Source organism: Camelus bactrianus, chromosome X (genome assembly GCF_048773025.1).
Source record: "Camelus bactrianus isolate YW-2024 breed Bactrian camel chromosome X, ASM4877302v1, whole genome shotgun sequence".
Classification (NCBI taxonomy): domain Eukaryota; kingdom Metazoa; phylum Chordata; class Mammalia; order Artiodactyla; family Camelidae; genus Camelus; species Camelus bactrianus.
This window is the reverse complement of record NC_133575.1, coordinates 3,532,351-3,556,146: the sequence shown is the minus strand read 5'-3', so window position 1 is coordinate 3,556,146 and position 23,796 is coordinate 3,532,351. Positions and strand designations below refer to the sequence as shown.

Below are 23,796 nucleotides of genomic sequence, written 5' to 3'. Positions count from 1 at the left end.
ATGACCCCGTGTTGTGATTCTCCACCTAAGACACACATGGTGCCGGGCACACAGGTGAGTGTGCGCTGGTTAAAAGCTCAACCATCGATCATTTTATACATTACAAATACCTTCTCACTTTGTCCCAATTCTCTCCCATCCATCACCACCATTTCTGATGCCCTTTGTTGAAACAAAAATGAATAGTTTTGATCTAGCAAGGATCCCTGAACATTTTTTCCCTCCCTTACATCTTTCTCTAAGTGGGACATATTGAAAAAAATCCCAGCTGACCTCAAGATGACAAAATTGTTCTCCTGCATGTATTTTTTTAGCATTGTTAAAGCTCAGACATGGTTTTCAAACCTATGCAGATTTTATTTTTTTTAATATGGTGTGAGGTAGGGAATCTCATGTTATTTTCCTCCAAATGGTGAACCAGTGTTTCAACATATAAGATACACAATATATCCTTTCCCAGTGATTTGTGGTGGCGGCCAGGGTTCTGATAGGGAAAGGTAACACACACAAAAGGGAGTGTATTACACATGATAAATGCTGGAGAGGGTGTGGAGAAAAGGGAACCCTTCTACACTGCTGGTGGGAATGCAGTTTGGTGCAGCTATTGTGGAAAACGGTTGGCACTATGGAGAACAGTATGGAGATTCCTCAAAAGACTTAAAATAGACTTACCACATGATCCAGCAATCCAGCTCCTGGGCATATATCCAGAGGGAACTTCTAATTGAAAAGATTCATGCACCCCAATGTTCAAGGCAGCACTATTTACAGTAGCCAAGACATAGAAACAACCTAAGTGTCCATCAACAGACGACTGGATAAAGAAGTTGTGGTATATTTATACAATGGAATACTACTCAGCCATAAAAAAGGATAAAATAATGCCATTTGCAGCAACATGGATGGACCTGGAGATTGTCATCCTAAGTGAAGTAAGCCAGAAAGAGAAAGAAAAATACCATATGATATCACTTATATGTGGAATTAAAAAAAATAGACAAATGAACTTGTTACAAAGAAACAAACTCACAGACATAGAAAACAAACTTATGTTTACCAGAAGGGGAAGAGGGTGGGAAGGGATAAATTGGGAGTTTGAGATTTGCAGGTACTAACTACTGTATATAAAATAGATAAGCAACAAGTTTATACTGTAGAGCACAGGGAACTCTATTCAATATCTTATAGTAACCTATGGTGAAAAAGAATATGAAAATGAGTATATGTATTTATATGCATGACTGGAACGTTATGCTGTACACCAGAAGTGGACACATTGTAAATGACTAGACTTCAATTTTTTAAAAAAAGGAGTATAATTAAAAAAATAGGGGCAGGATATAGGGAAACCAGCCCAGGGCAATGCAGTTACCTTGTCAGGGAGCCCTGATGTGAAGTTACGGATAGCTACTGAAGTTGTACTGGGCGTACCTGCCAGCGAGAGCTGGAGGTTTGTCCATGCAGGCCACTCCCTCCTTCTGCCATCCAGATTTCCTGCTGGTACCTCACTTGGCTGAAACCCAAGGGAAGCCGTGGGCAAGACCGACTCCCTGTGGGTTCAGGGCAGAGAGCAGTGTGGAACTCTGAGAGATTAAAGCTGAAAAAATAGCCTGCCAGAGAACAACCCAGTCAAAACACCGGACGTCCACCGCGTACACAGAGGACAACCTACGGCTTCTCTGTCTGGTCCCGTCCACCTCCTGCTCTGCTCCTGCAGGAGAGCAAAACGTGAATCCCATACAACACATAATGTGTTTTTCTTCTTCAGTGTTCTCTTTCCTCTTTGTAGACGATATTTATTCCTTCACATACAATTGAGAATCAACTTGTCAAATTCTGCAAAAACCTACTGTCTTTGTTGGGAGCTGTACTGAATAGAAAGATGAGTGTAGGAAGAACGGATACCTTTCCAAATTCATGTTGCCCCTGCCGTAAACTGGCATAGTTCACCAGTTATTCAGACCTCCTTTTAGCGCTGTTAAATAATATGTTAAGTAACTTGCTCTTTCGGTAAATATTATCTTTTTTCGTACATCATTTCCTACTGCCGGTATAAAAGACTGTCTTGACTTTTGGTACATGGATTATGTATTGAGCAATCATTCTGGAGTATCGATTATTTCTAGTACCTTATCTATTATCTTCTCTACGTGCATGGTTTGCACAACAATGATCACACTGTCTACGTCTACATACAGGGACCATTTTCTCCCTTCTCTTTGAATATTTATACTTTTCATCGCCTTTATTCCTTGCGTTGTTGCATTGACTCAGCACACTGTATTGAACTGTATTAGTGCAAACTTACACCCTTGTTCATGATCTTATAGGAAAGGCGTCTGACAGTCTTTAATAAGTGTGATGTTGGCTAGACATTTTTGGCACATGGCTATTATCAGATAAAGGAAATTACCTTCAGTTTCCAGCTTTCTTCCATGTTTAAAATTTTTTAAAATTATAAATAGGTACTGAATACTCTAAAAACTATTTGGCATTTCTGCAGCTGACTAAATGATTTTTCTCTTTTTTCTTCTATTCATGTGGTTTAATAACCTAATAGCTTTTTTTCTGTTAGTGCATTTTGGAGACAACTCTGTTTTGATCATAACGTGAACTTTCCAAAAATTGCCCGTGCTCTGTTAGATTAGGTTTGTTAATATTTCATGTGGGATGTCTGCCTTTACATTCGTAAGTGGACTTGATTTATAATTTTATATGAATTTGAATCGGATTTGGTTTTCTCATCATGCAAGTCCTTATTTGCTTTTGTTGTCTTAGTAAACTAATCTTACAAAAGTAGTTTGGCTGTTGCCTTTCATGATATATTTTCTGAACAAAATGTCAATACAAAGGGTTACTAGAAATTGCCTGAAAATGATCTTGGCTGGTGAGTTTTCATGTGGGAGACTATTTATTTCATAATATTAATAATGTTTAGCTAATTTATTTAAATCTATTTATTTGTGTTCAAGCTTTATTATTATTTTCTCAAGTATTTATTCAAATTTAGGTTTTTCTAGCATCAGTGCTTGTTATCATTAAAGTTTTACTTTATATTTTTATATTGTTATTTTATTTAGGATTACTTGAACTGATTTTGCTCTTATTTCATTTATTTTCATTATTTCTTGATTTTGCTTGAACAGTCTCACCAGATGTTTGCTTATAATACTGAGCTTTTCAGTAAACCAGCTTTCATTTTGCTAATTAGCTCAACCGTTTCCTTGTTCCCTATTTCACAGACTTCTACTCTTATCTCTGTCTTACATTATTTCGTTATTTACTTGGGTTTATTCTGTTTCTATTATTCGAGGTTTTTTTTTGTTTGTTTGCCTCCGTGTCTCATTTATTTCCAGTCTTTCTCATTATCTTGTAAGTGTATCTGAAGTTTTAATTATCCATGTAAACATTTCTTTGAGCCCATCAAATCTGTACATGTGATGCCTACATTATCACTGAATTCCAAGTATTTTGTATCTTTCCTTTAGCTTAAAGGTATACACGCACACACGCAGACATATTTAAGTGTTCTGACACTTCTGTGGGTTGTTTGAAACTGTTGGTTTCTAAGTCTGTTGATTTATGGTCAAAGACTGTACTGGTGTGTGATGCTGGTTCTTTAAAGCACCACTTACGAACGGTACATTTTGTAAACAGTGCGTGTGCTTGAAAGCTATACGGACGTACACACACGTATACAAATGCATATACGTTTTTACAAATATGTGTGTGTGTTTTGTGAGGTGTAGATTTCCCAGTATGTCTCTTAGATCACACTTACTCAAATGTTCTATCTTTGAGTACTTTTTGTCTCCTAAGTTGAGCCGTTGGAAGAAGGCGCTATTTTAATTTCTTAGAGCGTTTTATTTTTTCTTACATTTCTTTCAGCATAAACATTAGCCATATTATGTATCAATATTATAATAATATGGTATTAAATGTAATATTTATAAATATAATTTTTAACTATGTATTATGTCATCTATAAATGTAGATGATATATTACATAAATAAAATATACAATGTATAACATAGTTACAATATTATAAATATATTTATATATAGTATATAATATAATATAAATATATATAAATTATTTAATGAATATAATATAAATTTATATATATAAATACATGAAAAATATGGTCCTATTAACACACAATATATATACTTCATGTACACATTGTAATATACATTTTTCTCTTTTTACATCCTTTCAGGCTTAACTCTGAGGGGTCTACATAAATGAATCAGTTACACATTTTCTCTCTTCTGTTCCTTTCCCAATATTTAATATGCCATCATGACGGTTAAGTTTTTTTTTATCTGATATTAAATTCGCATCCCATGTAGTTTTTCATTAAACTTACTTTATACTTTTTCTTTTCTGTTGCTTTTATTTGAGGATCATGTAGCCTTGGGTTTTAAATGTATCTCCTGCCACCGATATGTTGATAAAAACTGTAATCCAAATGGATCCGTTTATGCCATTTGTATTTTTGCAACTACAGTTCTTTTAGAGCGTATAATCTCTGTCTTTTTTTTTTTTTTTTTTTTTGTATATTCTGCTGACCACGCTTGCTGGATTTTTACTTATTGTCTTTGCTTTTCCTAATGCCCATTGTATACAGCTCTTGAGTTTCTGTGGCTAATGTCATTGTCTTACATTTTTTTTCCCTCTGTTTTGTCTTCTTCTGCCTTCTTCTAGGTTGGATTCGTCAGGTTTTCCTCTCCTTGCTTGAAAGTTATATTCTGAAATTATATTTTTAACATAAGACCCATACCTGTTCTTAGTGCTACCTATTAAACTTTCCAACATGCATAATTTCCCCCAGAACAAGACATGAACTTAATATGCTCTTTGAATATCTCTCTCTCCTCACCCACCCCCGACCAGGCTGGATTCGAAGGGAATTTTGAGTCTAGGTTAATTTTTTTTTCAATTTCTTTCAGATTACTGTTTTCTGAGCCTACCAACGCTGTCTGCCTACCTTTGTCATACATATTACCTTGTTCTGGATCCAAGTCTCTCCCTGCAGAAATAATCAAATCGTTCCAAGAGTATTTTCAAGAGGGCTTTAACATGCAGTGCATTTTATAAGACTTTTGCAAATTTTATTTTCCTTTTCATTTAAAGCGTAGTTTCACTGCATATAAAATCCGAGCATTTCTTCCTCTTCCTTTAAGTAGTGCATAATACTCCACTTGTATCCGGTGTTGCTTTTGCTCTTGTGTTGCTGGGAAAGAGCCCACCTGAGCTAAATTTCCCCTAAAACTGGCGTAGCATCTGCTTTTTATTTCCTCACTGAAAGCCTTCAGCACGTTTTGCGTGTACCTTATGTTCCTAAAAGTCATGGTAATTGGTCCAGAAGTTTAATTTCCGTATTTTTTTTTTAAATAAGCTTGTTCTTTACTTTGTGAGTTTTCAGCTGTGAGCCTTACACTTTTCTTTACTCCTGGGAGAGAGCTGTTACTTTGAGCAGAATTCCTCTCAGCCTTTCCATCTTTGTTGGTCTCTTTTCAGACGTCCCCTCTTAGAAGATGGGTGGATTTGTCTTCCGAATTTTGGCACCTAGGGGATTTTTCCCCCCGTTTCTCTCTCCCGATGCCTTTTCGGAAAATGACTATCTTTTGGCCCCCGCGTGCGTTCTTTGGCTGAATTCTCAGATTTCAGCCCATCCTTTGAAACTTTCGGTTCGGTTATTTTATTTGTCTTGCCCTGATATCTCTCTTGCTCCCTTCATAATTGTTCCAGTCTTCTCCTTCCATCCACTGGGGGATATTTCATAGACTTACACGGAATGCCTTCTGTTTGTTCATCTAACCCATCCGTCTTTCTAGTAAATAGATGGTCCTATTTGTTTTTAGTGTTTGTGCTCCTGGCTGACTGCTAAGTATTTCTTATAAGTTTATCATGGATTTCCTTGGGGCCGGCAGATACTTTGGCAGGTAATTTTTGTCCAGTGTCCAGTCAAGAGCCCTGCCTTGATTTAATGCCTCCGGGTCTATTGGAGGGGGAGGCGAGCCCCCCTTTAGAAGCCCCTCTCCTTCTGGCTCCTGAACCGAGGACTGGACCCGACTTCCTGTCTTCACCCCTGTCCCATGCACAGGCAGGCTCTTGTCTGGGAAATGCACCAAGTTGAGTTGTAAATACACAGCCTGCCGCATGTAGGTCACCAGGATGGAATGCCACACACAGGGCTTCACCAGCTCGACTTTTTTATTGCCCTAAAATCCCCACTGCAGTGGGAAACCAGACATCTACGGAGTTTCCGGAAAGCTCAGGACTTTGCTTGTTCCAAGGCATGCACCGTGCACTTGCCGACTCAGAGCCCTGATGCCGGGGGGGAGCCGTGACCCCCCGGCTCGGTGAGCAGGAGTGATGGATACGCCGGCTGCGCCTTCCTCCCCTGGGTGGCTCCGCTGCGGGGACCCCCTTCGCCTCACCATGGAGAGCAACTGTTCCTCGACTTCGGTCGTGATTTCAGAATAGGGAAAGGGTCGGCTCAGAGAAACAGGGACACAAATGTAGGCGGCGTGTCAGAAAACGGAGTGGAAAATTCTGCGGCTGAAGTGGTTTTGAAGTATTCCTGTTTCTGTAAATAAAAAGCCATTTCCAGATGTCTTAAAGAAAAAAAAAAAGAATCTGGCTCCGAGAACATTCTCTCGCAACATCTTATTGCCTCTCCATGTGTTATTGTTAACTTGTGGACCAACAAAGCTGCAGCAATTTGCGGCTTTGGGTATTTTTTTTTTTTTCTTTAAGTCTGAGGCTTTTTGATTGGCAATGGTTTTCATTGCATTAGAAGCCGACCTATCTGTCTCATGTCTGTTTATTTTGACCATCGCCTCCTCTATTGGTTTCCAAATATCCTGCCCTTAAAGACAGAAGGAGCAGCTCAAAGACATCACTTGAACTTGCGAAGCTGTTTTTTAAATTTTATTTTTAATGGAGGCGGTGGGGATTGAACCCAGGACCTCGTGCATGCTCAGCACGCGCTCCGCCACGCAGCTCTCCCCTCCCCCGGGAGCTCTTTTCATTTAGACAGAACAGTGCAGTGGATTTTAGTTGTAGGTTAGTCACCCCAGAGAGCATTCTGAATATTCTAGAATATTGTATGTCGAAACGCAGGCTGTGGTAGACAGTAAGATTTCTCCTACCTGAAAACCTTAGGGTAATGCACTTTTTAATTTCAATTAGATTTTTTTTTTTTTTTTAGAGCTTTTCGCCCTTGAATAGGATTTTCCCTGGGATGTAAGGACTTCGGATGAAGGTCTTTGTAATTCATTTAAAGATAAATTCATGCTTCTTTAGAAGAGGCAGGCTGTAGGACCCCCGCTCATTGGCTAAGGTTTGTCAGCATTACTTCCCGTGGGGGATGGGTGCCGGACCAGCCGTTTCTCTAAAGCTTTTCAGGCTTGTGTTCCATAGCATCCACCAACTGCACAGTTTTTCATTCTCATTCCTCCTTTGTATTTCTTTTCTTTCTCCTTTCCCGCAAGTGCTCACTGCTCTCTTCTCTTCGCCGTGTGATCTGTGCCCCCAAATCTGGTGGCCAGTCTCCCCAGAGCCCTGCTGGAAACAGAATAAAGAAAGCTTTGTATTTTTCCGCGCAGGGGCAGCGCGCCGAGGGGGCCACACTTTGAATCCTCTCCCTTGCTTTTCTGAGGCACGACACCCCACAGCTGACTTACCTGCTGAAAACCTCACTTGTCTGGTGGAAAAACCTCTCTCATCTGGTGGTAAACTGAGGCTAAAAACGACGCCCCCCGCACAGGCCTGTTGTAAGGACGGAGATGATTTATGCAGCTTCCTAGCTCAGCGCCTGACTCGCGGGAGGTCCTTAATTCACGCCAGAAGTTACTAATTTTATTACCTTAGAATGACTTGACTGAGTGAGTAACGGCCACACCCACTCCCATGCCATTCTTTCATTCGAATGACTTCCAATTGTTTTTAATTTTTCTTTTGCTCCAAATAACTGCCAGACGTGGTGTTGGGTGCTGAGAGTACACTGACAGCTAAAACAGTGTTTTCATCCTAAACACTCATCCTTTTTTCAGGGACTGGCCTTTCTCTGTCTTGCTCGCAGATGCCTGTTTCACTGTAAATCATGATTCTTGCCTCTGTTCTGTGTAGCGAGGTTTCGGTAGCAACTCTGTGTTCTGAGCACGTTTAAGTTAGACGGGTTTATTGGGACATCATCCTCTCGGAGTTGGAGGCAGGTCTGTATAATGGTGCCCTGATAGTCACCCTCTCTTGACTTTGCAGGCTCTGAAAAAAGTCTCGTACTCAGTTAAAATGTTTGGCCATACAGAGATGCTGGAAATTTTTGGCTAAACAACCCCCCATGTTTATAATATCTCCAGAAAATGTGTAGGATTTGGCAGCCCTGAGCCAGTGGTTGAGGAGTAGGCGTTTCCTTCAGAGACAGCATTCACTCGGCCGCTTGGCCACACTCCACACCCCTCCCTCATGTCTCCCCCAACACTCAGGTTGAAAGTATGTTGACTGATTTTTTTTCTTCTTCATTCTTTGCTGACGTTTGTATTTTTTTTCCTGAAAATGTATTTGAATTGTTGTTTGTGTCACACGGTGGTTTTGTACTTTTGAAGAAAAAAATCAATAATTCAACACCAAGTATTGACTCAAAACTTTTCATACCTTCCTGCTCATCTCTCTGAGTACTTAGGAAATGTTTCTGTTGGCATTTTCATCGACACCTACAGTATGTGTGCAGTTATCCAAGTAGATACTGAATATGGTTAAGATTTGCATCTTTCTAAATCTTCTGTCTGTCAGCCACTTTATTCCTAAGCGTAGACATTCGGTTATTCATTCAACAACTATTTACTGAGCACCTACTAGGAGCCAGCCACTTTTCCACACAGTTAAATAACAGACCACAGTAGACAGCGTCTTTCCCCTTAGGGAATTAAAATGAATGAATACTTGAATATCTAGTTTTTCGATTGTGATTCATGCTGTGGAGGAAAACCATGCAGATTCAAGTAGATAGGACGTAACAGGAATGGGCTGGCACATGGTTGTTTTAAGTGCAGGGGTCGTTGGAAGCCACCACGAGGGGTCTAAAGGCAGTGAAGGAAGAGTTTTCTGGATGCAGGGAACTGCATGTGCACAGACTCTGGAAAGGGACTTACAAGGAGACCATTGTGGCTGGAGATGCAGAATGAGGGCCCAGTCGTGAAGATGAGAATGCAGCGATGCCGGACATCACACCATGCAAGACCTTCAGGCCATTGAGAGGGCTTCTGCTTTCCACTGGTGGGGATGGGAAGCCACGGCAGACTTTTTTGGTTGGAAAATGAGCTGTAAGAAGGGAGACGACTTGAGTAGCCTTCATCATTATGTAGTCAAGAGATGGTGGTGGTAGGGGAATGACGGGCGAGAAGGGTTCGGAGTCTGGGACTATTTCAAAGGAAGGGCCAACAGAAGGATGATGCATTGGATATGAATTAAATCCATCATCCCATCCGTCATCCATCTGTTGCCCCATCCCAGGATGGGTGGAGACAGCTCCAGACTTGACAATGGTTCTTTTGTCCAGAGTAACCAGAAGTCTGGAGTTGGCATTTCCTGAGCACAGGGAGATGGTAGGTGGTGTCGTTTAGAAACAAGGAGATTGATTTTGTTCAGATTAAGGACAACCAACAAGAGATGTCTGGTGGATAGCTGGGGACAGGAGTGCCATTGTGAAAGGGACAGGTCTAGCCTGGAGATACTCATTGAGGAGAAGTCAGAAAGTAGACGGGTTTGAAAGTTATGAGACCAAAGTGGATTTTCAGGAGAAATGAATGTAGGTAGAGAAGCAGGTGTGGTCGAAGGGAAAGGGGGAGGGAGAGAAGAAAGGAAGGAGAGGAGGAGGGAGAGAGAAAGAGGGAGACACACTTGGAGTCCAACTGCATTAACCCAAAACCATCATCTCAGTTATCCACAGCATGAGGGGCTTAGTTTTTTTCCAGTGATGCACCCCCATGATGGGGTGGTGTCAGCCCAGTTCTGTGTCTTCCTCATGCTGGAATCCAAGCTGGGGGAGCCCAGAAGACTGGGCTCGTGGCAGGGGTAGGGGGAAATGCGCAGGGGTCCTTCAAGCTTCTGCTCGTCTTTGGACTGTGCCAATCCACTCACGTTGGATTGCTCAGACCACGCCCCGCTCCTCTGGGGATGCGCCACAAAGACCATGGCTGTGGGTGGTGATGGACAATGGAACAGCAAATTAGGTCCCCGCAGGCATGTGTGCAGCATTTCAGGAAAGAAAAAATAAAGGGTTGACTGTGCGAAATGGTGGTGCTGAGTATAGTCATGTGGGGGTCACAAATGACTGACCGCTGAGCCTTTTGCTTGAAGGTCATGGTGGGTGAAAGCTTGTTTGAATGGGGGGGGGGAGGGCGCTCCAAAGAGTGCAGAACAGAAGCCAAAGGCAATGCTTTTCAGGGATTGTGCTGTAAATGGCAGCCGAAGGGTGGGGCGGCCCATGGCCGTAGGGCAGGTGGGTTGGAGGGGAGATTCTCAAAGCTGCAGAGGGTTAGAGTGGGTCTGTGCGATCAAGGAAAGACGGGGAGTTGAGATACTGATGAGACAGACAAACTGCAGGGCACCGTCGCCGGGTTTGAGGGGTGGGCGCCCCCAGGGAGTGCGGGCTTGGGAAGAATGGACCTTTCTTGTGTGTGCCCAGGAAGGGTGGGATGACGGGGTCCCCTGGCTGAGATGCAGGACGACAGAGACCCTTGGTTGCCCTGGGCTGGTGGAGACTGGGGAACGTTCTTCCGGCTGCTTCTGCTTTCCTGGGTCTGCAGCTGAGCGTCAGGCTGGGGACGGACGGCGTAGACTAGTCGTCCGGGAGATGGATGCATAGACCCCACCCTGACGGGCTGTGGGGCACGTCCTGGAACGAGGTCTCCCTCCAGCCCTGACCTCCTGCTCAGGAACGGCGATGGGTGGGACTGGGGCTGGGGCAGGAGCGGTGTGACACCGGCAACGGGTGACGCCGTGGGAGTGCCCAAGCGGCCAGAAAGCTGGGTCCTGAAACCCAGCCAAGCTGTGGGCAGGCTTGAGGCAGGTAGCGGACAGCAACGGGTAGGGTTAGTCTCTTCATAGTGCTAATTTCTGCATTTATTTTCTTATTTTTATTGGAGTGTAGTTGATCGACAGTACTTTATTAGCTTCAGGTGTACAGCATAATGATTCAAAATTTTTGTAGCTGATGCTCCATTTGAAGTTACTATAAAACAGAGCCTGTGTTCCCTGCTCTGTATAATACATCCTGCACCTTACTTACTTCGCACATGGCCGTGTGTACCTTTTAAGCCCCTTCGCCCTTCTGGTCCCTCCCGTCTCAGTCCCCTCCCCACTGGCGACCACTGGTTTGTTCCCTGAGAGTCTGCTTTTGTTTTATCGTATATATGCATACAGTTCTTGTCCCTGCGGGTCCCTAAGCCTGGGAGGCTTCGTCCCAGTTTTTTACGGTTCCGACTCCTCCTTCGTCATTGGGGATGCCAGGTTTTGGGTTGACTTGTCTCTTTCCCCAAGGAGACTCAAAACCCTAGCCATATTTTCACCCAGCTGCACCCAAAATAGCACGAATGTCCTATAAACTCTGGTGAGAAATGCTTGCACAGACGCAGATTTCCTTTTCAGCTTTTTGTCAAGAGGACGCATGCGGTAGCCTCTATTTTCAAGAGCTGGCGTGCCGTGATTTTGGTCCTGTGTGCACTGCTCTGCTCATGGAGAATGTATCTGTTCTGCTCCCAGCCCCTCCTCCGCTCCTAGTACCCGTGTGCCCTGGAACACCTGACGCCGAATTATTCAACGGTCCCCTCAGCTGCTTGCTCATAAAAACACAAGGTGTTTCCTCACCACATCATTATCCCTCAGTTTTTTTTTTTTTTTCTTCCCAGAAGCCGCTTGGAGATGAAGACCCACTTTAGAAAGTAGGTTTGCTTTTTTAAAAATAGCTTATAGATGGCAACCAGTGACAACAGGGTGACTGGCATTTATTCCTGTTCGAGATTGTTACTCTGGAGTTAATGAAAGACAGAACCAAACGTGTAGCTGCTTATCAGCAGGGTTTGGGCGGTTTCCAGGATGAAGGGTCCTGCTTTCTGAGACGGCAGACCTTTAGAAAGTGGGCAAGGATGTTGACTGAACTTTCTATGAGATACGTAATTCGCAGATTCACAAATAAGTTGTCCACCTGCGTCCTCACGGACAACTGCGCCCAGTGCCTTCAGTGCCATCATGGTCTGTTACCAGATGTTGGAGTGTGCGTGTGTATGTGTGTGTCTGCCAGTTCGACGGGAAGAGATTTTACAGAGGCTGGTTCTTCTTAAGACCTTTCCGTTCCATTCAAGCTTTAAGTGGGTTGTAACGTTGATGGCATATGTCGGGGAAATTGGGAGGATGTGGGTTAAAAGTCAGCAGCACCTTGTCGTGGTCCAGACGGAAATGTGTCAACAGGATGCTTTTTTGTCTCCGCTTATAAGCAGGAGCTGAGTGTTGTGATTGGTCTCAACAAATCCCATCAGTAAATGTACGTTCAATAAATAAACGAAGCTGACGAATATCCTTGACTATCCTAGTAAGACACTTCTTTCCCAAGTGCGTCTTGCCAGAAGCCACCGAATGTCCCCGGAGCCTTCAGTCTGTGATTATGTAAGGGCGGACAAGACACCCAGGGAAGATGACGATGCAGACTAAGTTTAAGATGCATCGGTTTAACAAAAGCTGCTCCAGTTCTGCAAAACTCCACCATGACTCAGATATGGGTGGGTTCTTCAAGTCATCTGTGACTCTTGTATCGTTTATAGATGTTCTTGGAGAACCAAGCATGTCCCAACCTGAATTACCCCGTAGTATCCTGCTCAGAGCCGCAGTGTTTCAAAGGAACCCAATGATGCTAGATGTAGTAAATTGAGGCCTCTTTTAATTCTTTAAGAATTTGAGATTTATTGCAAAGTTGTAAATTCCTGCAGTGTTTTTTTCCCTCCTGTCACACCCAGTAATTTTAAAAACTTGAACGACCGATTTCCTTTATAAACCCTCTTTTCACTACTTGCTCCTTTTAGATTTTTCCTTTTTGCTAAATTATTCACGTTCAAAATGTAAAGAACTATTATGTGTACACCGAAATATAAATTTTAAGCGTATTTCTTTTAATTTCATACACACGTGAATTACTCTCCTGAGAAAGCAATTCGTAAGAATGACACTCCTGAGAAAATATTATCTCGGGTTGTTCTTAAAATAAACTTTCGCTTGAAGTTTGAGATTGACGGAAACGTTGGGAAGATGTGGAATTTCTTTACCCCTGGTTTCCTTTGCTAGTGACATCTTGCATTATGAATATACATTAGTAATAAATGTGCAATTAATGAGCCCATATCTACGCAGTACTGTCGCCTGAAGTCCACACATTTCGAAGGTTGTCCCTGCTCGGCATTTGTGTGGTTCTCTTCCAGGATCTCATGATAACGACGTTTAGTCTTTACAGCTCCTTAGGAACCTCCTGGCTGTGACGATCTCTCCTCACCTTGCCTTCTGTGCCCTTGCCTGTTTTGAGGAGGGCTGCAGGTACCTCGTAGAGGGTCCCTCAACTTGTGTGACGGTCTTCACAATGCTGGACGGCGGTCATGGCTCCGGACAGGAAACGCTCTCTCTCCTTGAGGGCAGACTAGCTCCATAAATCATCTGACCTTATTGTGCATGAGAGATTTGTCCATTTTTTACCCCCCCCATTTGTTTATTTAATCATTTACTTCTGTCAACGTGGGCTCTATTTTATACTTGGAATTAGACTCCAATATTGGGTAACATATCTGCAGCATGTCTTAGCAAATAATCTAGAAATAGGAACACGTTTATTTTTGAGCGTTAAATTGCCAGGATCTGGTCTGGGAGGTAGGTCAGAAAAACACAATTCTAGGTCACATTTTAGGACGTCAGTGTTTCCTAATTCACCTTGGTGTCCTAGAAACCGGATTTTTTATGCGTTCACTCGGGACTCTTGCTTGCTTCGTTAAAATTCCTCCCCTAAATCTAAGGGCCATGTTGTTACCCTGAATTTTTTTTTTACCCTGAATATTTTTAAACAAATATTCGCACCACTCTTTCTCCTAACGGCTGTGGTTAGATTTCTACAAACCCCCAGAGTGCGCTGTTTGACCTATGCTGAATGTGAGATCTAACGGCCTGTGTTAGATGAGGGGTGTTTTGGACTTTAGGGACCCTACAGGAAGCTCATTCACATATTCCTGCTTTTCCTGAAACTAAACTGAATGAAGAAATGAAGGACACTTTATGAATCATAAAGTAACGGTTGGGAACGGCCCAGGGAGGGGCATCGTGAGCTTTTTAGGGCTTCCCGTCTCTTGTGGTTTTCGTGATGGGCTTGGCTTTGTCAACTGGGACAGGTCCAGGGACGCCCCCCGTCCCTCCACTTTCAAAAATTCAATTTACACCACCTCACCTTTGCCAAAGACCCATACTGGAAACTGTTTTTGCTAATGAAAGAAATCCAAGGGGCATTTTCACTTTTTTTTTTTTAAGAATTTCATTCACTCATTAATTTTTTGGTTGGGGGAGGTAATTAGGTTTCCTTACTTATTTACTATTAGAGGAGGTGCTGGGGATTGAACCCAGGACGTCATGCTTGCTAAGCATGTGCTCTACCCCTTGAGCTACACCCTCCCCCCTCTTTTTTTTTTTTTTAATTGAAGCATAGTGGATTTACAATGCTGTGTTAGTTTCTGGTGTACAACATAGTGATTCAGTTATACATGTATATATATATATATTTTTTCAGATTCTTTTCCATTATAGGTTATTCCAAGCTACTGAATATAGTGTCCTGTGCTGTACAGTAGGATCTTATTATTTATCAATTTTATATATACTAGTGTGTATCTGCTGATCCCAAACTCCTAATTTATCCCTCCTCCCCTTTCCCCTTTGGTAACCATAAGTTGGTGTTCTACATCTGTGAATCTATTTCTGTTTTGTAAGTAAGTTCATTTGCATCATTTTTTCTGATTCCACATATAAGTGATATCAAGTGGCATTCGTCTTTCTCTATCTGACTTACTTCACTTAGTATGATGATCTCTAGGTCCATCCATGTTGCTGCCAATGGCATTATTATCATTTTTTATGGCTGAGTAGTATTCCATTGTGTAAATATACCACAACTTCTTTATCCAGTCATCTGTTGATGGACGTTTAGGCTGTTTCCGTGTCTTGGCTATTGTAAATAGTGCTGCTATGAATATTGGGGTGCAGGGGTCTTTTTGAAGTAGGGTTCCTTCTGGATATATGCCCAGGAGTGGGATTCCTAGGTCATATGGTAAGTGTGTTCCTAGTCTTTTGAGGAATCTGCATACTGTTTTCCATAATGGCTGCAGCAAACTGCCTTCCCACCAGCAGTGTACGAGGGTTCCCCTTTCTCCACAGCCTCTCCAGCATTTGTCGTTTGTGGATTTTTGAATGATGGCCATTCTGACTGGTGTGAGGTGACACCTCATGGTAGTTCTGATTTGCATGTCTCTGATAATTAGTGATGTTGAGCAGATTCGCACTCTTAAGAAAAAAGTTGAAAAGCAAAAATGGCATCCAGTGTGTTTTGCAGGGAGCATAGGGGCCACGGGCACCCCAGCAGCTGGGGGGCGCCCCCGAGCACATTCCCAGGGAACCACAGCCCCGCATCTCCGTGTCCCGCTGCCCTGGTCTCCTTCACATGGTGTATGTGAGCACCTGCGCTTTATTTCAGTTTATTATGTGCATCCCTGAGGAAGATGTGCCCTAAGGCACTTGCATCTTTGTTCTACACCATTTCTGCTTAGGGGAGGTTTCAGTGGAGCACTGTACTTTTGGAGGGTGGGGGAGACCTGCATTTCCCCCCAGCACAGCCCTGGGGGGGTGAGACCTTCAGTGGTGCACGTGCATCTTCTGAGTCACACCACAGGGCCTCCCTCTGCACAGACTCAGGGGTGGCCAATGCAGAGGTTCAGATCTAACCATTCTCTGTCGTTGCCTTTCATCATCATTCCCAATCCCTGCAAAGTCTTTTTTTTTTTTTTTTAATGAGTGATGTCTTTCTATTTTATTTTTTATTTATTTATATTTAAAAATTTAAAAAATGTTTTGGGGGTAATTAGCTTCCTTCCTTCCTCCCTCCCTTCCTTCTCCCTCCCTCCCTCCCACCTTGTGCATGCTAAGCAGACAGGCTACCACTGAGCTGCAGCCTCCCCCCGCCCCACAAAGTCTGTATTCGGAATCACACCCCGGGACACACTCCACGATTCCGGGACCATGACTCCCAAAGGCATGCAGTTCTCTCGGATGGATGTCACAAGCATCTTCAGGATTGAATGCATTTCTTTCGTTCTAGATTTTCAGGGTTTTAGCCCCAGTGCACTGTTCCCAGTGAGACTGGTATTCCTGAGGCTTCCTGCCTCGGGAGACCCGCGGCTTTGAAGACGATGCTGTGCAAGGCTGCGTGCTTCCCATGGTCCTCCACCGTTAAACTTCGCTCAGAACGAATCTGCCCGTGGCCAGAGCAGCACACGAGGAAGTCCCCACCTGCCGGGGGTCCCTGCCAGTGAGTGGTGCAGGGGACCTCCTGGACAGCCAGGGCTCTGATGGCTCAGCTCTGTGCATGGTGGGGGGGCACCCAGCTGCCCTCCTGCAAGCCCTGTCTGTTCGTGGCGGGGTGCCCCTGTGCCTGGGCTGTGATGGCACACGGGCTTGGGCGCGCAGGGAGAGCCCTGCGGCTGCCCTGGGACTCCGGAAACTGCGTCTGCCCTCCATCCTTCCAGCTCGCTCTTCCAGGACGTGCTCTGCGCCCGTAAACAGAGCTTCCGACCGCGCCAGAAATCTCAGGAACAAATCTGTCTGCCAATAGAGCTGTGAGTGTAATTCTCCAACGGCTTTCAGTCTCCTCCCCGGGGCTGCCTCTTTACTTTTCCACGAGGCTGGGCGGCAGAGGCAAGAGGGGACGGGCAGCCACGGCCCTGCATCGGATGCAGGGAAACTGTGTGATTTTTCCTTTGGTGCATCAGAAGTGCATCTCTCAAGCTCCAAGACGTGGGTACCCAGCAGGGGATGCTGGAGTCCGCACCTACTTACCTGGCTGATTTCTGAAGCCTCCCCCTTTGGGGCGTCATTGCTGGCATCGGGAGACCTGTAACTCATGGATCTGGAAAAGGTTTGCAGCCACAAAATAAAAATGAGAAATAGTACGATTCAGCTACAGCGTTTGGGCATTCTACGTTTTGTTGTTTTTCACCCAGACTGCTCACAGAACAAACCCAACGTGCACGTGCATCCACGCACATTGGCCGCCTTTGAAAGTCCGGGTTTATCCTTGATGGGCCAAAAAGTTGGAGATTGGAAATCTAAAAGATGGATGAATCGATGAATCAGTGCGTACATTTTGTTGTGGTGGGGGTTAATTAGGATCAGGGCGTCAAGTAATAGAGTAAGAGCTGTCCGCGTTTCCCATAATAATGAAAGTTGACTCATGTCATGCTGAAGCCCACCCTCCGTGTGTGTGTGTGTGTGTCTGTCTTCCTTTCCTCCTACTGGTCTCCCCGTACCGTCACCCCGTATTTTATGTGATTCAGGGGTCTGACCCCATGTGCAGTATACAGCCAGGTGTTACTTCATTTCTGAAGGTTTATAACATGGGTGGGTGTGATACACGAGGCATGAGAGCTCTTGTTAAAAGGGAAGACGGATAATGAATAAATACTAGTTCAAAATGTGGTTCGTCTCATGCTGCTTGAAACCACAGTGTGCTTGGGAGAAGCTCGTAGCAGGATCTGATCGGATCTTGGAGAAAGCCTGCAGGGCTTCCTGGAGGGGGCACAATTTTGGCCCAAACCTGAGAGATGAAAAGGGAGGGACAGTCAGTCAGTAAAACTCACACATTAAATTCTTCAGCCAGTGCTCCTGATTGTACGGAAAAGGGATTTCTCCAACTAAGCATTATGTTTCCTTCGTTCTTTATTTTAATTCATTTTTTTGGTCTCTTTTTTTTTTCTTATTGAATGAAAGATTCTTTAAATTCTGCAGTGCTTTACAATTTTTTAAAGTTTTACACACATGATTTCATATAATCCCATAATCACTCTTTTCTTGCTCCTACCCCTTAATGCCCCTCCCCATCCCATCTGCCCACTTGGAACCACTCATTCTGTCAGTCTGCTGCTTCTTTCTTTTATTCTCTATTTTGTTGTATTTTTTAGAGTCCGCATAAAAGTGATACTACACAGTATTTCTCTTTCTCTGTGTGAGTTATTTGACTTGGCATAACGGCCTCCAAGTCCATCCATGTTGCTGTAGACAGATGGCATTATTTCACGCCTTTTTATGGCTGAGTAGTATTCCATTGTATAAATAGACCATAACTTCTCCATCCAGTCACCTGTGGATGGACATTTAGGCTGTTTCCACGTCTTGGCCACTGTAAATAGCGCTGCTATGCACAGTGGAGTGCACGTAACTTTTCGAATTAGAGTTTTCTCTGGATATAAACCCAGGAGTGGGATTGCTGGGTCATAGGATAAGTCTACTTTTTAGTTTTTTAAGGAACCTCCATCCTGTTCTCCATAGTGGTTGCACCAATTTACATTCCTCCAAACAGTGTAGGAGGGTTCCCTTTTCTCCACACCCTCTTCTGCATTTATTCTAAGCCCTGGGCTTCTGAGTCTCCATGTAGTTTTGTGGACGCTGCTAAAACTTAACAACAAATAACACTGTCAACGTGAGGATAACAGTAATGGTACCAGCTACCATTGCCCCGTGCTCCCTGTGACCAGCGCACTCAGAGCCTGCTGAAAGGACGGTTCCTTGTTCCATCTATCTGAGTGAATAAGCCGTGGGCGTGGCATCCCCTGGTAAGCCTGTGTTGTCCATTAGGACCGAGAGTTGAGGTTCAGAATGCTTCTGTGTTCAGTTCGGAGACTCAGATGCAGGAAGTGGTCGAGCCGGGATTCCTGTGGCCCTGACCGCCGCGTGCACTGACGGCGTGAGTGGAGAAGGTTCACATGGTCTTAGGAACTGTTCATGTTCATCTTCACGGATCCCATCCAGGGTGCCTGGCTTTCCACTGTCAAAGTGTTAACCCGCCGCGATGCACGCAACCTGAAACCCTTTCTCGAGATGGGATGTCCTGGCTTCCCTGCTGTGCATGCGGTCTTAGGACTGGCTGGAGGAGATCAGAAGGTACGCCCATCCAGAGCCCCTTATGGACAATTCGAGTTCAAAGTATGGGAATGATTTTACAACTCATCTGGGGCAAAACCTGACCTGACAAGTGGCAGTTGATGGTCTTTATTTTCCCACATTTAGATATCTTGCTGTGAACGTTATCAGTGAATTTGATTGTGGAACGATGTCCTGGATTCTTCAAGGGCTGTTGCGTTATGTACGTAAAAAAATAGAGAAATTCTCAGTTCCCTTCCTTCTCCCAAAGCATGTTCCTTCTCAAGGGTTTCAAATCACTAATGGTGGACCTGCGGGACCAGATTGTGCGGGATCTCGGTGGTCAGTGGTCACGTGGACAGAAGGTGTGCAACGTAGCCTGGGATGCACCCAGGGCCCACAGTAATTTTAGTCATATTTACTGATTTCCAAGAGACAGCAGACAATCTAACTGCCTTCCTCCCTTACCTCTAAAGACTGATAGAAGATTATGAAAGCTGGAAAAAAAAAAAAACTGGCTCCCATCAAAATAATGACATTTCTTTGTGTTGAAAGGAGGTGAAGGATGAGTCTTGACGTGAGCCCTGTTTGTCAGTTAAACTCCAGGCTTAATTATCGAGATGGATTTCCAAGGCATGGTTCTGGAAACCCATGGCCATTAGAGCAAGATGATAATTTCCCCATTATAACATTCATTAAGAAAATACATAATTTACTTATTAAAGCAGGTGAGGCGACACTTTCTAATACCGGAAAGTATTGAACGCACTTACCTTCGTTCACTTACAATGTTTCTATTTGAAAGAGGCTAATCTACAGGTTTAAGGCAAGACTTCTTTTGAGGCACATTTTTTGGTTTGACTTCAGTAAGTGACACCCGTTGAGACATTTCATTCCATGTTGTAGGTTGTACACATCGATACACACCCATCCGAGACTACGCGTGAAGGTCCCACAAAAAGGAGAGAGACGCTTGCAGGTTTTATAGAATCACATTGATGAAAGAGACTAAAATAATTTGGTTTTGTGCACACAGTTGCTGCTCCCACATAGGAAGTATCACGGTGGTTTAAACAGCACGGACGTCTAACCGCGGTGCTTCCATCCCGACCGTTGTCCGTCCACCCAGGAGCTCCATTCAGCTGGGTCCGTGTGCGAGGGTCTTTTTCGTGCCTCTGTCCCCATACACGCTGTTTTTGTACCTCCCCTCCCCCTGCAGGTGAGTCCCGGGGTCCACCTGCCAATCGCTGCGTGGGTCCCCGGGAAACGCATAGAGCAGGGAGGTCGGTGGGAACGCTGGTCTCTCCGGATGGCCTCTCCCTGAAGCAAGGCCCTCAGTCCCTCCCCTCACCCGGACTCTACTCTTACCCTCTGAGCGGCCCCGGTGGAAGTCAGCATACACTTCCCCACTGCTGTCTTTTCCAAGCCTTCATCATTTCCGAAAACAGGAGGTCCTCGACTTTCCCGGGCAGCTTCCTCGTGAAGACAGTCAGACCCTTCTTGTGTGCTGTTAACGGACTGATTTGTTGATGATCAAAGTTCTTACGAGCAGATATGGCTAAATATCCTGGCCCTCCCTCTGTAATAAGCAGCCTGGCTACACGTGGATGAGTGTATTTTACATTTACAGAACCCAAAGAGTTGCAGGTCTTGGTTAAGTAAGTTAGTTACACTGTACACAGACAAACATACAATCCTATATATATATATATATATACTTATATGTATGCATATATGCGCAAAAGTTTCTACATATTTGCATATATATAATCTGACCTACAAACACACGCACACGTGTGTGTGTGTCTATTTCTACCTCTCTGTCGTCTATCCATCCATCTACATGTCTATATAGGGAGATGTCTGTCATATCTATTTCTCTTTGGTACATTTCAGTCAAAAGCCACATAGCTTAGAGGACACTGTGAGGATGTGTACGTGCAATCTAATTGTTTGAAATTAATGGATAAATGATGCTATGGCTGCATTACCATTCCTTCGACAGAATTAAAATTCTCCCTCAGGGATTAAATTCTCCATTCGCCTCATTAATTGTCATTAATAGTATTTTATCTATCTGTCTATATCTGTCTATCATCTGTCTGTCTATCATTTAGCTATTCTTTCTATCCATACATCCACCCATCTATTTATCTGTCCAAACATCCATCTATCTATGAATCATCTATCTATCCATCCACCCATCTATCTATCTACCTACCTATTTATCCATCCATCCATCCAACTATCTATCTATCTATCTATCTATCTATCTATCTATCTATCTATCTATCTATCCATCCATCCATCCATCCATCCACCCACCTATCTATTTATCTATCTATCCATCCATCCATCCATCCACCCTCCCATCTAATCTATCCATCTATCTGTCTTTCCATCCGTCTATCCATCCATCTATCCCTCTTCCTTCCATGTATCTATCCATCCATCCAGCCATCCATCCATCCATCCACCCATCTGTCCATCCATCTGTGTATCTATCTAATTCTTGAATACTGGCTTTTAAAATAAGCTTACATTTCTGACGAATTTCATGGAGGGGGGGTGCAGTCTGACAAGCACATCAACCTTATAGTTTGAAAGTACTGTTTCTCTTTTTGGCTTTTCTTCCCTTATTGAGTAGATAGATAGATAAGATGAGATTCCATTGCCAACCGGTCCTGGTTAGGAATAAATTCCCCCAATGCACTCCCACTGAACCTTTACCTGCATCCGTACATTACGCTGCAATGCAGTTTTTGACACTCAGCCCTCCCAGGTGGTAGAACCTGATGGAAGTGAAAACCCTGCTGGCTTTGTTTTCAGAAAACCAAAACAATATACTTTTCACTTGGCCGATCACAGGCAGCCTCTCATTTTGTCCGACGGTGGTTGAACGAGGTGGGGACATGCACTCACCTTATTCAGTAGGGAAAGAAAAAGCCCAGAAAAGATGATTATGCTGGATTTTATTCCCAACAAGTAGGCAAAGGCGGGTGCCTTGACTTCAGATCAACCTCATCACAGGGTCATCAGACCGTTTTCCCGGCATCCTGTGCTTCCTCCGTGTGCGTGTGTTCAACGCTGCTGTTGTATGCGGTCCAGCCCAGCAGCACAAAATGTATTGAGCTGTTGCTCCGCCAAAGACATTGTGATGTAAGTAGTTCTCAGTGATGTAGCGACAGGCAGCAGCTTTCTTTCTTTCTTTCTTTTTTTTTTTTTCTTGTAGGGGTAGTTAATTAAATTTTTATTTAATTTTTTTTTAATGTCAGTGCTGGGAATTGAACCCAGGACCTCGTGCATACGAGGCACGCACTCTACCACTGAGCTACACCCTGCCCCCGGCAGCAGGCTTCTTATCCCAATCAGGTTTTGAAAGGTGGATGCCTGTGGAGAGAAGCCCTCCAGAGAATGAAGAAACGGGTCTTGCCTTCAGAAAGAGAGGAAGGAAGGACAGAATGACGGTGACAACAAAAAGGTCGTGAGAGGACGCAAGTGAGGCGTTGTTGGATGCACTTCGGAGCCACTTTCGTGCTCAGACCTCGATACAAACGGATGAGTAAGACTTGCTGATCTGAATTGTCGCTCCCAGAATATTCCACCAGCTGTGACCCGGTTGGAAATTAACCCACAGTTACTGCTGGTGGGTTCATGTGTCCACCAAAGTGCCTTGAGCACCTCCTGCGTGTTCCCCACGGAACGACACTCTTAAAACAGAACTTTGGGCAAAACAGACATCGTTTGTAAGTTAGTGGAGCTTGCACCCTAGATCAGCGATTCTCAATCAGGGGCGATTTTGCCCCCCAGGGGACATGTGTCAACGTCTTGAGACAGTTTGGACTGTCATGACTGGGGCTTCCCGCTCGTGGGTAGAAGCTGGAGAAGCTCGTGAACGTCCTTCAGCACACCAGACTGCCCCCACGAGAAACAGTCACCTGACCCAGAATGTCAACAGTGCCCAACGAGGTTGAGAAATTCTTGTCTAACGGTGGAGGAAAAATGACCAACTACGTACCCTTAAGGATAATTGCAAACTATAATAAGTCTTCATTGCTGGTGGGGTCATTTCAGGGATCTGGTCAGCAGGATCCCTGATAACAATGAAAAGAAAAGGGAAACGAAAGGGTGGGGGTGGCTTATTAGGGCAAGAAGATCCTGGTGGTAGCAGGACTGGCATGTGCAAAGGCCCTGGGGTTGAGGTGGGGGGGGCTGGCATAATCCAAGATCTGAGGATACAGGTCTGGCTGAAGGGCAAAGAGGGGATAGACAAGAGGGAAAAATGGAAACGCAGATGGGGGAAGATCTGTGAAGTGTGCCGTGCAGTATGCGCTTTTCATTCTGCCCCACAAGTGTGATTCTGTGGACTCCTGTCCTCTTTTCTGTAATAATATCCAATCTCTGAATCACTTTTTTTTTTTTAATTGTTGTTGTCCACACCCGTCTAACCCAATGATAGACTTTGGGGATGGAGAGATGAATACAAAGTGGTCCTTGTCTTAGGGAGTTTGTATTCTCCATCAGAAGAACTTTGCTGGGCTCCATTTGTGATTCTCAGATGCATGTCCTCTTCTCCT

General features: G+C 44.1%; 1 protein-coding gene and 1 non-coding gene across 5 annotated transcripts in view; one reads left to right on the top strand and one right to left on the bottom strand.

Annotated features, from left to right (window-relative positions):
• The window catches only part of NLGN4X (neuroligin 4 X-linked), a 539,607-nt gene that overhangs the window by 330,371 nt on the left and 185,440 nt on the right, over window positions 1-23,796 (top strand). The window lies entirely within an intron of this gene.
• Window positions 22,489-22,562, bottom strand: TRNAT-CGU (transfer RNA threonine (anticodon CGU)). The gene has a single exon. It is a non-coding gene; the product is annotated as a tRNA-Thr (tRNA).